The 16,974-nt window shown below is 35.8% G+C and overlaps 1 pseudogene; it reads left to right on the forward strand.

The window, feature by feature from the left end:
* The first annotated feature begins 4,348 nt into the window (after positions 1–4,348).
* Positions 4,349–16,485, forward strand: LOC145040173 (uncharacterized; annotated as a pseudogene).
* The last annotated feature ends 489 nt before the right edge of the window (positions 16,486–16,974 follow it).

Genomic DNA, 16,974 nt, shown 5'->3' on the forward strand with positions numbered 1-16,974 from the left:
TGTTCCACATATATTGTTTCTTCTATTTCCCCATTTAGAAATGCACACTTGACATCCATCTGATATACTTCAAAGTTCTTGTGTGCTGCGTATGCCAGAAAGATGCGAACGGATTCTAACCTTGCAACTAGAGCGAAGGTTTCTTCGTAGTCAATGCCTTCTTCCTAACAATATACCTTAACAATGAGTCTCGCCTTGTTCCTTACCACATTTCCTTCTTTATCTAGCTTGTTGCGAAATATCCATTTTAGACCAATTACAGACGCATCCGTTTGAGTGGGAATAAGTCTTCGGACTTTGTTTCATTCGAATTCATTGAGCTCTTCCTGCATTGCTTGCACCCAATCAGAATGATCAAGATTAATTTGAACGTTTTTAGGTTCAATCTTGGAGGTAAACAAATTGAACATGCAATATTCTACTTTATAGAACAATGCAGTTCGTTTCGACTTTTGTTGTGCTCTGGTAAGAACTCCTGAAGAAGAATCTCCTATAACCTGAGGTTTTGGATTATCTTTGGTCCATTTAGCCAATGGAGGGTAATTAGGATCATATGTTGGATCCAATTCGGCATTCACTTCTTCAAACTCAGACTATACATCCGAATTATCATTCACATTTTCATTCTCCCCCTCGAATGATGTATGAATATCTTCTTCTGGATTCAGATTCTCCCCCTGGAAAGGTGGTTCTAAAATGAAATTTGGGGTTTCTTTCTCCCCCTGAATAGGTGTATCAGGTGAGGAGGTTGAAGTAGAACTCTCCCCCCGTGATGTAGCGTTCATATCTTAGTGTATTTCGGGTCTTTTGGAGTGGAATGCTCGCGTTCCATTTCTTTCACAACACCGTCAATGATTTTCTTTAGATTGTCTTCCTTATTGTCTGCTGCTTTGGACTCTGAGGAGATTGCTTTTTCTGGCTCATCGAATAGGTTTAGGAACTCCTCGTAAAGATTAGAGAGTGGGATGGTAGCAGGATTCAGTTTAGGAAAGATCTCCTGTGTTAGACTGTCATTCTTCTGAAACTTCTTCATGTAATTATCATCGAACGTAACATAGTAGGTTTCTTCTATCCTTTTGGACCTTTTGTTGAGAACCCTATATGCTTTAGAAGTTAAAGAATACCCCATGAAGATACCTTCGTCAGCCTTCACACCGAATTTGTTCCTTTGTTCCTTTGCTCCTTTGAGTTGAAGATACAGCACCTGGAACAAAAAACATGGAAAAACTTGAAGTTTTCGATTATTAATAATCTCATATGGAGTAAAAAAGAATCGTTTATTGAGAATGGATATGATTTGGGTAAAGCAAGCAGTTCCTATCGCATCTGCCCAGAAGTAAAGTAACAGATTTGCGAATGGCAGCATGGTCCTCGCAGCTTCGCACAACGAGCGGGTACATCTATCAACAACTCTGTTTTGTTAAGGAATATAAGGAGCTAAAAAATTGTGAGATACTTCTTTCATAGTAAGAAATTCTTCAAACGCTTGGTTTTTGAATTCCAAACCGTTGTCACTACGAACGTTTCGAACCAGCTTTTGCAGTTGTAGCTTATCTGCTTTATAAAATCCTTGAGGCTTGGAGTGGCATCTGATTTTTGCTTAAGAAAATGTACCCAAGTGAATCTAGAAAAATCAGTTACAATTACAAGAATGTATCTGTTACCACCAATGCTTTCAATTGTAGAAGGACCACAAAGGTCAATATGCAAAAGTTCGAGTGGCTCTATGACTTTCGTATTCACGATCATTGGATGACTCTTCCAGCTTTGTTTCCCCATTTTGCAGGTTGCACAAAGATGTTCTTTATCTTACTTCAGGAGTGGAATCCCTCGCACATGATCACCTAGAACTAGCTTGTTGATGTCTTTGAAATTGAGATGTGAGAGCCTTCGGTGCCATAGCCAACTATCATCAGTGGAAGATTTCATAAGTAAGCAAATTGCAGGCTTCCCTTTGATGGGGTTTAGATTTAGGGGATATATTTCTCCTTTTCGCTTTGACTTTAACAAAACCTTTTTGGTTGCCTTTTCAATAATTTTTGATCCCTCGTTGTCGAATGGAACTTTTAGTCGTGTACCCACCACCAATTGTGAAACACTAATGAGGTTGTGTTTCAGTCCTTCCACATACGCGACCTTGAGAATTGAAAACTATCCATTGATTATCATCCTATAACCCTTGATTTCACCTAGCCAATTATACTTCACTCTTCCTCCATCCTTCAGTGCTCTAAACTCCCGCAGTTCTTCCTTTATGTCTTTCACGTAACGTGAGCAGCCATTGTTGATGTACCATTTGGAGTCGAACTGCTCGTCATGTATTACCTGTGAAAATTAAGCAAATTTAGGAACCCAAAGTTGTTTAGGCCCTTGTAAGGTTTTCACAGGAAAAGAAATAGCAAGATCAACCAGATAAATTTGTTTTATTAAGGTTGTTTTATCTTTCTTTGTGATTTGAAAAACAGTAATCTTATTGTCTTTTGAGTTCGTATCCTTAGTAGATAGTTTCTTTTGTTTATTTTGGATATGATGTTTGAAAAATTTCTTCTCATCTCTCTTTTGACTAGTTTTGAATCTTTTGAAATGCACTTTACACTCTGCAACTATCTTCTTTCCTTTGCCTTTGCTATCTTGCGAAGTATTGGTTGAATGTGAAACATTCTTTTTAGGAATAAAAAAAAAGACTTGGTTTTCTGCACAGGTTTTGCATGATTTAAAAAGGATGAATTTTGAAAAAAAATTAGAGTCGAAACTTGTGGAGACTGATTTCGTTGAAAACTCTGAGGGTTCGCAGGTGAAGAGACTTTCGCATTTGGATTGAATTTATCTTTATGAACAAAGTTGGGATTCATAGACTGTCAGAACTACTTTTTTTCCTTGAGATTTTTGTTATATCTTGCATTGCTTTGGTGTTTTTGAGCTGCAAACTGCTAAGATGATTTGTGAATACTAGCCCTAGCTTTTGGCTTTCTGGTAGGGTTTCGGTTCGAATAGACGATGTCTCGCTTGGAATGTTCTTAGTTTCACTTGGACTTCCCTTTTCATAGCTTGAATTGACTTTGTTTAGGGGTGCTGCTACGTATCTGCTCTTCGTTTTCCAGTAGGCAGATAAACCCTTGGTTTTATCTACATTATTGATTGGATCAGAACAGCCATCTTTGTTATCATCATTGTTTTAAAACCCGGGTCGACCGATCGGTTTAACCGGTTGGACCATGACCCGAGGTAGAAGGCGGGTCATTTGACAATGGGTTTTTGTAAAAATACGGACAGGATCGAACCAACCGGGTTTACCCTAAACCGTAGTTAAACCGTGTATTTCAAACCGGTAAAACCCAGATTGGCTTATTTATTAGGGCTTAAATAGTAAGTGAGTAGCGTCACTTTAGGAAAAACAACTTCAGTCCTTCACCAGGAAAAGAAAGCAACGAGGTGAAGAAGGGACTGCAAAATATCAACATCAGCAGCCAAGCCACGACATCGGTTCTTCTCCAATAACTTCGGTTCTTCAGTTCTATCAACGGTGAGTTTTCCTATTTCATATTTCTCCTGCAAAACAACGACTCCTCTTACCGATTTCATCTTTTGAAATCTTTTTCTTTTCTTCTCCAATTGACTAAAACAATAGATCTTACCAAAATCATTTAGGAATCATGGTGTGGCCTTTTATTCCATTGTCAATCAACAAGTATAAGTACCATAAAGAAGCTTTTAGTGAATTAGGCACCCAAAACCATAAATTACATCTTTTGAGCTCGTATGCTGCACAATACAACTAACAAAATGATGGTTGAAGAACAGCAACTTAAATGCATATAGCCGTTGTTGTTTGCATTTATAGCCTAATTCTAGAAACCAATTAGTATAATTATGAAGTTAAAAAAAAATAGGGAATACACTAATCAGATAAACTAAGAACATGATGAAAGGCTTAATGCATTCTGGAAGAATACTTCTATCAATTAATTTTCAGGAACATTTACATCCTAATGGGTATTGCATTCACTTAAAAAGAAATCACTATTCTTAATCAAACCCCTTAAAGAATCAAAAGTAAAGTCGGGACTGTGAAATCAGTTTCAAGGTTTTGATTATCTTTTCTTATGAAATCAGTTTTCTTTTCTTCTCCAATTGACTGTGAAATCAGTTTGTTTTCTACTATCACCTCTTATTAGCTTTTCTTATGAAACCTATTTTCTTTTGAAACAGGTGACAAGTTTGGTTAGTTTACAGTTTATTTATTGTTAATTGATCATTGTTTCAAGGTTTTGATTGTGTAGATTATGTAATTAGGATCCAACTAACATATGTTTATTGATTATAACATTCCTTTTCAATGCAATTAAATATGGAATCATGGGAAGAAGAACCATTAAAAGCACAATCTCAATCTCAATCCCATTCTTTGGTTCAATCAAATGTAAGAACAAAGACGGATATAACACGGGAACATGTAACTCAAGTCGTTGATGAGAAGGGGAAAAGGGCATGGATATGTAATTTTTGTCAAAAAGTTATAGGTGGTGGTGGAATAAAAAGGGTTAAGAAACATCTTGTTGGTATTAAAGGTGAGGTAGTATCATGCTTAAAAGTTAGTCCAGAAGTGCGGTTTACTATGCAAGGGAAATTGAAAGAGACTGTCCAAAAAGAAAAATGTACTACTAGTGTTACTATCTTGGATAATGATGAAGAGATGGAGGAAGCAGAAATGTCAACTGTGAAAAAGGAAAAAAGGAAATCTACTTCAAACTTGCATAAATTTTTTACGAAAGGTATAAATGATCCTTCCCATTCCACTATCAAATCTGCAATGCAAAATAAGGAAAAAAAATACTTGATGTGGATTTAGCTATTGCTATGTGGTTTTATGATGCATGTATTGTTGGATTAGGTGTCTAAGCCCATAACTATTATTGGTATGTACTTGACCCAAGAGTAGTATGGTCCATTTGGGTTGCATATCACCAGGACAATTTGATAGGATGGACTTTTGAGAAGAGGTTATTTATGATTTGTTAATATATTTTAAGTTCTAATATATTAATATGAAATCATAATATTTAATTAGTATCGATCAAAAATTAATTTGGAATTAATTATGTGATCAAAAGAGAGTAATTAAATATAAGGGGTTGATTGGTAAATCATTCATTCTTACGGTGTGGGCCAATGATCCATGATTCCTTAGGTTGGGTTAAGCCCATGTGACAACCCATGGACGTTTAAACCCATGGATCCTAAGGAATATGGAAGGTCATGGTTATTAATGTTTACATGGTGTAACCCTAATGTGTCACACTATATAAGAAGCCCTTGGTTAATGAAATTGCACTAGAGGTTCTTGGAGAGCCATAGAGCCGATTTCTAGTGTGTATCATACTCTCTCAAAAGCTTCATTTTTTTCATAGGTGTGTTTTGATTCCATTTGAGGCATTCATACTATTAGTGTTAAGTTCTTAAAGGTCAAACACAACAAGGTTTCCAACTATAACAAAAGGTATGTCATCTAACTAGAACTTTGTAGTAAAGATACTCTATTGTATGCTAATTAGGATGATACTTTGGAAAATTAAAGTTTGCATGTGTATTAGAGAAAACATCGATCCAACGCATCTAGGGTTTCATGTACACCATAGGAGTGTTAGAATGCTCAAAACCATTTAGTGGTATCAGAGCCTAGGGTTGTTTTCCTATATACTTGATGCAAAATGCTTTAAAAATCGATTTTCTGCTATTCTGGACACTGGACTCGCCGAGTCCACTGGGGGACTCCCCGAGTCCAAGCCCAATTTTGACCTACTCGATGAGTTCGTTCTTGCACTCGAAAAGATGGTGCTCCAGAGTGCAGTTTTCAACTTTTAAGGCTGGAATTGGACTAGGATCATTACCCTAAACTGTTTTTGGACTTAATAACTTGTTTTTGATGTGGTAACGATCATGCTTATCCAATTCCTAAGATAATTTTCAAAGTTTCATGTTTTGTATTAGTATATATGATTAGGCTAATTACATGAAATTTGTTTGATATGAATTATCTTGTTCATATGAGTTTAATCTAGATCATGGACATTATTTGACATGCTTGTTAGTTTATTTGATGATCTTTATGGCCTTTAATGTACTCCATAACTTGTCCTCAAGTTATGGAAAATGAAAAGTTTTTATTTTAAAGAATTCATTAAACTCATAGGTTATGGTGTTGAAGAGTCTTTTTCTATAAATGTTTTTATGAACTCCATAACTTGTCCTCAAGCTATGGATTTTCAAGAGTCTTTTCATTAAAGCCTATATTAAACTCATATGTTATGGATTCCAATTTTTTTTGAAAAGTTCAAAACTTGCCTTCACTTTTTGGAATTTGTAAATATAGAGTCTTCTTTTGACACATTTAGTTCCAAACCCTAGAATTTTAAAAGTTTAAAATTCAACCCTTATACTATTATATACTATAAGTTTATTATATATATATATATATATATATATATATATATATATATAAGAGTAAAGTCAGTATTATTGTTAATATTATCATTAGTAGGCCTATAAGGGGGTATTAGGTTACTGCCTATAAAATGGCAATTTAATGGGTGTCCACTCTCACTCACCGCTTCCTTGACTGGTGGAGGGTCGTTACTCGAAAGGGTTTGACAGGACATTTAAATTCTCACTATAAGTATAATGATAATAATAAAGTAACTAAACTTTATTAAAAATCCTAATCTTAATAAAGTATAACGAATATGGTGCTAACCCATGAAATTGCATTTTGCACCTTGTTAAGTCGTTAGTGGAGCGTGTGTGGTTAATCGGCACACTAATCTAGGAATGACAGTGTGTGGCATAGGGTAGTTTGATGTTAATCATAGATTAATGGAGTGTGTATGGTTAACCGGCACATTGATTAGGTGGTTGTAACATTGAGTGTACCAAGCTAATTTGCGTGGTTATTCACACCTTGTTTGTGATCCTCAGCATCCCAATTACAAACTTGAAGGGCATAATCGAGATTTAAACATGCCATTGAAAATTTCAATGAATCTCAAAATTTCTAGGATTTTCAATTCACTTAAAACCTAAAGTTTCCCTTTCGTTTTTCATGGTGGAAATTGGTAAATCATCATTTACCTACTTTCAAATAGTTTACAATCGGATTACGACATCCCTCTTCTGAATTGTAAATTATTGTGTTGGGTCCTAGACTTAATATTTCATTTGGGTGTTATATTAAGGACTTAAATCAACTAACTTGAATTTCCCCCTTGTAGATATCTGCCTCAGACAACTATGGTCTTCCCAAATCTTCTAGAATAAGCTTTAATTCCGAAGATGATGTTACACGATTGGATCATGGAAGTGAAAATCATACTTCACTTCCTCCACCTCCTCTAGTTATTCTCCCTGACCCACAAGCTCGAAGACTTGAAAAGTTCAGGTTCACTCAATCCCTATTTAATAGTAAACACAAAGATGGAAGGGTTGTATGTACTCATGTCTTGGACATGAAGTTGCATATTGATAGGCTGAGGATGTTGGGTGTTGACTTCCCAAGTAAGTTGGCTATTGATTGGGTTCTTTAGTCACTTCCTGAGTTATATAGTGAGTTCGTTAAAGACTACTATGTGACAGATCACGACATGACCCTAATTGATCTCAGTTGTTTGCTAATTGCTGCTTAATCAACAATGATTTGGCGTAATGGTCAAGCAAATCTGACTGGAAGATCTGCATCCCAAACCGACATGGACATCCCAGAAAAGATTCCTTCTCCTAAAGGAAATGAATTGGCCATGGTCAAAAGTTTTGATCATACGAGAAAGGCCAATTCTGAGACTGTTCCATGTGAGCCTATGTGTTTCTATTGCCAAGGGAAGGGACATTGGAAGCGAAGCTGCCCTAACTACCTGAGAAGTTTAATCAGATTGTATTGTTCTGCTCCAAGTAAGTCTACTGTCTAACTCTATTAAGTTCCTAATTGTTGATTCTTAATACATAATGTTACAAGGTTGCATTTTGATGTTTTGTGGGGTCAAGAAAAGGGAAGGAAGCTTAAAAGTAAGAGTATGCTGAATCTGACCACGAAGATGGATTTTGATTGCATAGTTCGAAGACTGGATTTTTGAGCTGCTACTTAGGAGTTATGATAGATTGCTAGGAAATATGTAATAACACAGTTTTCATTTGTAATTGCATTGTAAGGTAAAGTTTTTTCAGCATTTTATAAAGAAATAAAAAACTGTTTTGTTTTATTTTATTATATCTCCTTGCAATGGCATTTGTGAAAATTTTTTGTTGTATGTTTATAATTTTAGCAATATAGATTTGATTCTTTCGTTTGTTGTAGTGTCAAAATTTACTAAATAAGGAAAGATTCTCATCACCCCAAGTTTCAGTTGGATAGAAACTTGGAATCATGCAACTCAGATTGTGTGATGAATGAGAACCTTTATCTTTGGGAAATTAAGACAAATTCCTTGTTCACATGTACATATGAGTCAATTGAAGGACTACGGGATCGGGTACACTTGGTTGTGTGTTGGTCGGGTCCACCACAAACATCGATAAAATTATTCGTCATGATTTACTAAAGTTTAGTAAATATGGTTATACCTACAAGACTAAGTATAATTTTGAAACATTGGAAAAGTTTCAATGTATGGCAGAACGAATGAGAAGAATCAAATTAGGTAGAAAGATAAAAGTTTCTCCAATCTAAAGAGATGGGAGAGTACTTTAGTGTCATGTTTTATGATCATCTTAATGATTATGTAAACTATATCACAATTGATCCTCTAAGGTCATCTTAGTGCATTTCTATGACTAAGAAGAGGAATCGTGAATCTATGGAATGGTTAAATCAATTAAGGTGAATCATAATTCGTTCCAAAACAAGTCATAGAGTAACATTCCAAGATTATAACCTTGAATGACATAATTTTAAGAAAGGTTTATAACACTTATTAAATGTAGAGTAAAAGTTTTATACTCTTGTACATTTGAAATTGGTAAGTTGTGATGTTTTGGACAAAACAAAGATCAACTAAGACCAATTGTGTGAAGTGTTTATCTTAAATCTTGAATCTTTGTTCTTCAAGTAATGTTCCTTGACAAAGTGAATCTTATATGTCAAGAGGTCAGTGGAAGTCTTAAAGATCTTGAAAGTTTCAAGAACTAATCAAGAGTAAACCTATTGTTAATCACTAGCACATGACTTGAGGTTTATAATCTATCGTGTTGACATATTATTGTTTTTATGCCCATTCAAGTTAAAGCTAACTATGTATGTGAGTTCTATGAATTCTCAATTGGTTGCATAACAACTTGGAAGCAATGGCAGGCCCCCGTGCTGCCGGGTGGCAAGAAATTAAGATTGAACAAGTTCTGTCCATATGAGTTTGGATTTGTCACTAACCATGTCTTGTGATTATTGTTATGACAAATTCAAATGGATAGGAACACATACACCATAAAATCTATGTGTCATAAGGTTTCTCTCCGATTCATGAAAATGATGGTGAGGAAATGCTTTCACTAAGTGGATTTTAAGGAGATAGAATTGTGATCTTTGCATTCTCCAATTCAATTATGATTACGGCATCCCCTTTCATAATTTGAATTTTAGGATATGGCAAAGGATCAAAACATTTGAGACTTACTGCTCTAAGTACTAAAATTGTTAAGACACACATATGAGTTATCTAAGGAAACGTGTATGATGTTTGAGAATCCTAGATAGAGTCTTATCGAAGCATCTCGTATCAGAAATCTGAATAAGAAAGTTAATGAAGTATTGATTTCTAGAAGTCCAGCTGATTTTTGGGTACATGTCAAAGCTAGTGGAAGCATAAGTATTATGTTGTTAAGTTAATAATTATTGTGCTAGTGGGAGCATAATTATTGTGGTGAGTGTTTCAAATTAGCAATGTTAATTATAGAAAACAAAAGTTTCAATTCGCAAAGTTGCAGGGTTTGAAAATGTTGTTTTTCTATAATTAAGGGAGAGGAATTCATACTTCATCTCAATTCTAAAAGCTTCAATTGAGATTTTAATCAATTTAGTCAAAAATATATATATGAATGTTATGTTGGAATGATTCAGCATAAGGAAATTCTATATATGGAAATGTTATTTGCGTTCTCAAAAATTGATTATGATTACGGCATCCCTCTTCAAAATTGGAATTTTGAGAACATGGAAAATAGATATATTGTAGCAAAAGACTGATCAAGTATCATGTCTATATGAATTGTGTCCCATATGCTTTGGGTATAGGATCGATTGCATATGCTATAATATTCTCGTGTTCTAAATTTTTCCAAATGCCTACAGTATTAAGAGGGAAAAAGGACTAGAACCGGATATGACTAAAGTGGTTAAAACAACTGTTAAGGGCAATCTAAGGTTCGCCAATGATTGGTCGCTTAAGGACAGTTGGAAGTATAGTAATGGATGAACCATATTGACATTATTATGAATAGATAGGAGTCTATTAATAATGAATTTTCGTATAGAAAATATGGAATGTTTCCATATTGGGAGTTGAAGAACAGATGAGAAAGTTAGAAACTTAATGCGAGAAGGATGTTCAAAGGAATGCACTTTGAATTTGAGACTTCGTTTCCATGGAATTTCTTTCCATTGGAATACTCTGTAATGTTTGTTGCCAAGTCTCTGTGACTTTTGTGCATAATCATTAAAAGAGGATCATTGCATATAAGTTTATAACCTAACATATTCTAGTAGTGACAAGAATTTGGAATTCTTACACTTGCAATAAGGATTTGGAATTGTGAAATGAGCATCATTGAAATGTTTTTCAATTGATCTATTTCACAAAGTAAGGACCATAGACAAACATAGTATGCATCCTTGGAGAATGGCATAACTATTGTTTTAATTCAAGTAATAATGTATCACCCCATTTATTAAATAAACAAATGAGCAAATTAATAAATGAATAGTAGCCCTAAAATCCATAATGATATAGCAAGGTGTTGGTCTCGAGGGTTAATTGCTACAATTTTAGAAGTTGGGGGTTAAAAGTGTAAGTTCTGGATTTAAGTTGAAAAACATTTCAGAAGTCACAGTGCATTTGGTAATTAATGGACTTAAATTGAAAAGATTTGAAGGCCTAGGGGTTTGGTTGGTAATTTCAGGACTTATTATGAAAGGAAATTATGGGATCAAGGGCTTAAGGGTAAATATGGATTAAATTTGAAAGAAAATGGAGAAGGAGGGGCCAATTCCATTATTATAGGTGGAAGTTTCTTGAAGCTGAGTTTATAACCTGTCATCACCTATCAAACCTTAACCCTAATCGTTTCTTCACCAGCCGCCACCCTTAAGACCCTTTTAGCCACGCCACCACACCTTCCATCGTTGGAGTTGTGTGTCACCAGATATGTCTCCCCCGACGAGTACTAACGAACCTGATGCATGTTGAAGATCGATCAACTGCCTCCTAGCCATGGTCGGAGTCGTGAGCCACCTGCCAAGCTACATCCAACGCCGCTTGCTGCCTCACTGCCATCACTACGGTCATTTCCAACGAGAAAACGAAGCCACCGTCGTCTGTCGCTGCTTGCTAATGACCGCCACCATCGTCTGTCGCTGCTTGCTAATGGAACAATCAGCGGGGGCCGAAAAAGGGTTGGATTTTCTATTGTTCCGCCGTTCTCCGAGCATGTTCGTTTGGGCGTGTGTTCTCGGCTGGGAATCAAAGAACCGCTGCCACCGCTGTGAGGTGGTGGCTGTTATCGCAATTGTTGTTGTTACTATTGTATAACCTTCCTTCTGCCACCTTTTGCTGGATCTTGACACCACTAGCCACCGCTACGACTTTTTGTATAGGTGTGTATCCTAGTAGACCTGTTGTGTTCGGTTTTCATAAGGTTGTAGGTGGTTTGTTTGGCCAGAAAAGCCAACACCACCACCGTGAGGTGGTGGCTGCCACCCTCTACCACCACCGGCCACCACTAGAGTAGTTGTGTGTTTGTGTTTATGTTAGTTAATATGTGTGTGTTTAGTTTTGGATTAAAGATTTGTAATTGTAATTATCAAAAGAATAATGAAAAAGAACCAAACAACCACCGTGAGGTGGTGGCCGCTGCCGTGAGCCACCATTGACCACCACTACCTGAAGTGGTAGTAGGTGGTACCCGACTAGTGAAACCCTAATGGGCTTAAAGATTTAGTTTTGGTTCTATTGGGTTATGATTGGGTGAGAAACCCTAATTAGGGTTTAGAAAACCCTAATATTGGATTACGGGCCTTGGACTTATAGGAACCCACATTTTGGGCCATTAGAATTGGACTATGTATTAAGCCCGATTACACCATATGATTTATTTAGTAAAGTAGTGAACTTAATGCATTATGTCCTTAATGGGTTAAGTGGGAATCACTTAACCCTAATTGTTATTTTATGTGAAACCCTAATTTCACTTGGGCCTTAAGTTGGGCCTTTATATTGAGCTTTGGTGATTGGGCCAATAATGGTCATTCAAGGATAATCATATGGACTAGAATCATTTAATGGGCTTAAGGGTAAGGCCCATGTAAGGGGTTTGGGCTCAATTTTCCATAGATGAGCTATAGTTTGGGCCTTGATGAGCATGAGATATTGGATCATCAGAATGTCAAGTATTGGACCTAGAATAATTTAATGGGCTTATGGGAAGGCCCATGTAAGGGACTTAGGCCCAATTAGGAAAACTGGGCCATAGGTGGGCCATGGTTGGGCTTTGGATCATTATTAGACTTTTGGGCCTTTAGGATTGGCCTTGGGCTTGAATCAAGCTAAGATAGGGGTAAAGCAGTCTTTTACCCCAAGCATGAACTTATGAGTATATGTGATGGAACCCAATTATTAATTGGGTGTTATTTTGATGTTGATAGATTCGAGAATCTGTCATACAACAACTAGGATTTGTCAGCAGGACTTCAGTATTGTGAGGTGATCTTTCCTCCAATAGGAACGGGTCTAAGGCACCAATGTCATCCCGTCTAGGTAGTTGTAGTATGTCGGGGTAAGCCGATGCAGTTTATATGTTTCCGGACTTCGTTTCGATGTTGTGGTGGTCCCGAGAAGTAGTTATGTATGTTTTATGTCTTTGTGATTCATGCATGTTTATGATATGTGTTATATGTTCCGGACTCCGGTTCGATGTCGGGCAAGCCCGATGCAATATATGTGATTATGTTATATGTTCATGTTTATGTTATGTTCAGTTTATTCCGAACTTCGATCCGATGCTGGGAGGGGCCTGATACCGTGGGCGGTGCCCAAGTTATTTTGGACTTCGGTTCGATGTTGGGCAGGGCCCGATGCAGTGGGTGAGGCCCAAGTTTTTCTGGACTTCGGTTCGATGTCGGGCAGGGTCTGATGCAGTGGGTGGGGCCTAATTTATCACGAGTGATCATGAGATGATAATATCTTATATTCTTCAAACGGAGAGATCTGAGTTGCAGTTTACAAGTCGGTTACACATTGATGATATTTAAACGCACCAATAACTCAGTGTTATAAACCATATCGTTGTGTGTGACCTAATGAGTAGATAGAGCAAGCATATGAGTCAAATTTTATCAATTCCTTTTACCCTTGTAGGGATAAAAATCGATATTTGTGGGGCCCTCGATGATTTAGTGATGATACCCTTAAGTGCTTGGCCAAGCCAAGACTGATTTGATTCGTTCAATTAGTCGGTCGTCATAAATAGAAAATCAGGAAACAACAGATGGACAAAGAGAATGATTTTAATCAATGTCTTAGTCTATATAATATCTAGAATGTAGGAATATATGATCCATAATCTAATGGACACATCATTGACTAGGTCAAAGTTCGACAACGACTTTTAAGATCTACGACTGTTGGTCGGCTTGGAGTCATGCTTGCAATAATATTAGACTTATCTAAGTGGGAGACTGTTGGATGTGGTGTCTAAGCCCATAACTATTATTGGTATGTACTTGACCCGAGAGTAGCATGTTCCACATATCACCTAGACAATTTGATAGGATGGACTTTTGATAAGAGGTTATTTATGATTTGTTAATATATTTTAAGTTCTAATATATTAATATGAAATCATAATATTAAATTAGTATCGATCAAGAATTAATTTGGAATTAATTATGTGATCAAAAAAGACTAATTAAATATAAAAGGTTGATTGGTAAATCATTCATTCTTATGGTGTGGGCCAATGATCCATGATTCCTTAGGTTGGACTAAACCCATGTGACAACCCATGGATGATCCATAGAGGTTTAAACCCATGGATCCTAAGGAATATTGAAGGTCATGGCTATTAATGTTTACATGGTGTAACCCTAATGTGCCACACTATATAAGAAGCCCTTGGTTGGTGAAATTGCACTAAAGGTTCTTAGAGAGCCATAGAGCCAATTTTTTGTGTGTATCATACTCTCTCAAAATCTTCCTTTTGCCTTTGGTGTGTTGTGATTCCATTTGAGGCATTCATACTATTGGTGCTAAGTTCTTAAAGGCCAAACACAACAAGGTTTCCAACTATAATAAAAGGTATGTCATCTAACTAGAACTTTGTAGTAAAGATACTCTATTGTATGCTAGTTAGGATGATACTTTGGAAAATTAAAGTTTGTATGTGTATTAGAGAAAACATATATCCATAGTATCTAGGGTTGCATGTACACCATAGGAGTGTTAGAATGCTCAAAACCCTTCATGTATACCTATGAATGCTTACAACTCTCCTTTTCTTCAACTTATGGTAGATAAAATAGCAAGTATTGGTTATGGGTACAAAGCACCTAATTCTCATGCTATGAGGGTTAATTTATTGACAGATGCAAAAAAGTCGGTTTCATTGTTAATTGATTCATTAAGAAGTTAATGGGTTGATATTGGTTGCACAATTATGAGTGATGGGTGGAGGGATGTTTCGCAATGACATTTGATTAATTTCTTGGTTTATTGTCCGAAAGGGATATTGTTTCTTAAGTTTGTTGATGCATGTGATATAGAGAGCAATGCTACAAATTTGTGTAATTTGTTTGCTGAGATTGTTGAAATGATAGGAGAAAAAAAATGTGGTTCAAATGGTAATTGATAATGCTGCTAATAACAAGCTTGCTGGTACTAAGTTATATGAAAGATATCCTACTATTACTTGGTCTCCATGTGCAATGCATTGTCTTAATCTTGTATTAAAGGATCTTTCAGAATTGGATAATGTGAAAATTTTGGTCAATCTTGCATCGAGGGTTACTGTTTTTGTTTATAATCATAACTGGCCCTTGAATTGGTTAAGAAAAAGACCCGGTTGGAAAGTAATTATCCGTCCAGGTGCTAATCGGTTTGGTACCATGTTCATTGCATTGCAAAGTTTGTATGACCATAAAGAAGATTTACAAGCAATGGTCATATCTAATGAGTTTAAGAAGATGTTGAAAGTGGTAAATGCAGTTAAATGTAAACAGATTGGCTTGAATGAAATCTTTTAGAAGAATTGTTTAATTACAGTGAAAGTAATGACTCCTTTGTTAAAGCTTTTGCGGTTATGTGATTCGGATGAAAAACCTGCAATTGGTTACGTTAACGAGGGAATGCGTCGGGAAAGAAGAGGGATTAAGGAATTGTTTAAGAAGAAGAAGGAATTAACAGACCTTACACTAACATAATTGATAGTCGTTGGGATAGGATGTTAAGAAAAAGTATTTATTGTGCGGCTTATTGGTTGAATCTCGTTTTTCAATATGATCATTCAAATCTTTGCAAGAAGAATGAGGTATTTCAAGGCATTAGTGAAATGGTTGAGAAGACTTTAAAGGTGATGACATTTTAAATATTACATTGAATTTAGTCAGGTTTCGTGATGCTGAAGCTACCTTTGGTAGATCTAGTGTCGTTGCTTCTCGTAATCTTACTCGTCCAGGTATGATTTAAATTTAATGTGTTATTATTATATATAAAATATTGTATTTTCTATTTTTTTTTTGCTAACTATATCTTTTTTAGATGAGTGGTGGAAGTTATTTGGCGGAGATATTCTGGTTTTACAAAAGTTTGCTATTAGAATATTAAGTCAAACCGCATCTTCTTCCGGTTGCGAACATAATTGGAGTGTATTTGAAAGGATTCACACGAAATGGATGAATACGTTGGAACGTCAAAGGCTAAATGATCTTGTATTTGTTCATTACAACTTGCATTTACAAAATAGGTATGTTATCTTGCAACGATATAGTATGCTATAAAATGACCAAGTTATATTTGAGATTTTTGTGAATGTTTTTGTATATTGAAGGTTGATATGAGGTCTTACGATCCAGTTGACTATGAAAATATTGATAAGACAGGATTTTGGGTGGTTGAAGAAAAGCGGGAAGGAGAACTTAATTATGATGATTTGGAAAATATGCTTGATGAGGAAAAGGATGAACCAACTTCTGAATCACAAGGTGACCATGTTGATCATGAAGTTGATAGTGAATTTTAATTACTAAGTGATCGCGAGATCGATGCTTATAATACTCCAATTTCTCAAGATCCATGATATGGTTTGGTCGTGACGTGTTTGGATTTGTCTGCAATTATGTTTTCTTTTGTTATATATACTCTATGTGGTTGTTTGGTGTGTTTAGATTGATCTATAACTTGTTATTTATACTCTATGTGGTAGTTTGTTGTGTTTAGATAAAACTTTGTGGACATTAAATTATTAGTATTATATGTCTATATACTATGTAGGAAAGTAAAAATATATGAAAAAAAATGAAAAAAAAAAACCATAAACTGGGTTGACCCAGCGGTTGAACTGATTGACCCGTGAACCGGTCATCACACGGGGTCAACTAAAAACCCGGGTTTTAAAACATTGGTTATCATCTTCAACCATGGAAATTGATTCAACTTTTGATTTTTTGTTCAGTCCTTTAGTTGTAAAAACTTGGTGACGGACAGTTTGAACTTTTGGGAAAATAGTTGC

Source organism: Lactuca saligna, chromosome 4 (assembly GCF_052625555.1).
Source record: "Lactuca saligna cultivar CGN05327 chromosome 4, ASM5262555v1, whole genome shotgun sequence".
In the NCBI taxonomy this organism is placed as follows: Eukaryota; Viridiplantae; Streptophyta; class Magnoliopsida; order Asterales; family Asteraceae; genus Lactuca; species Lactuca saligna.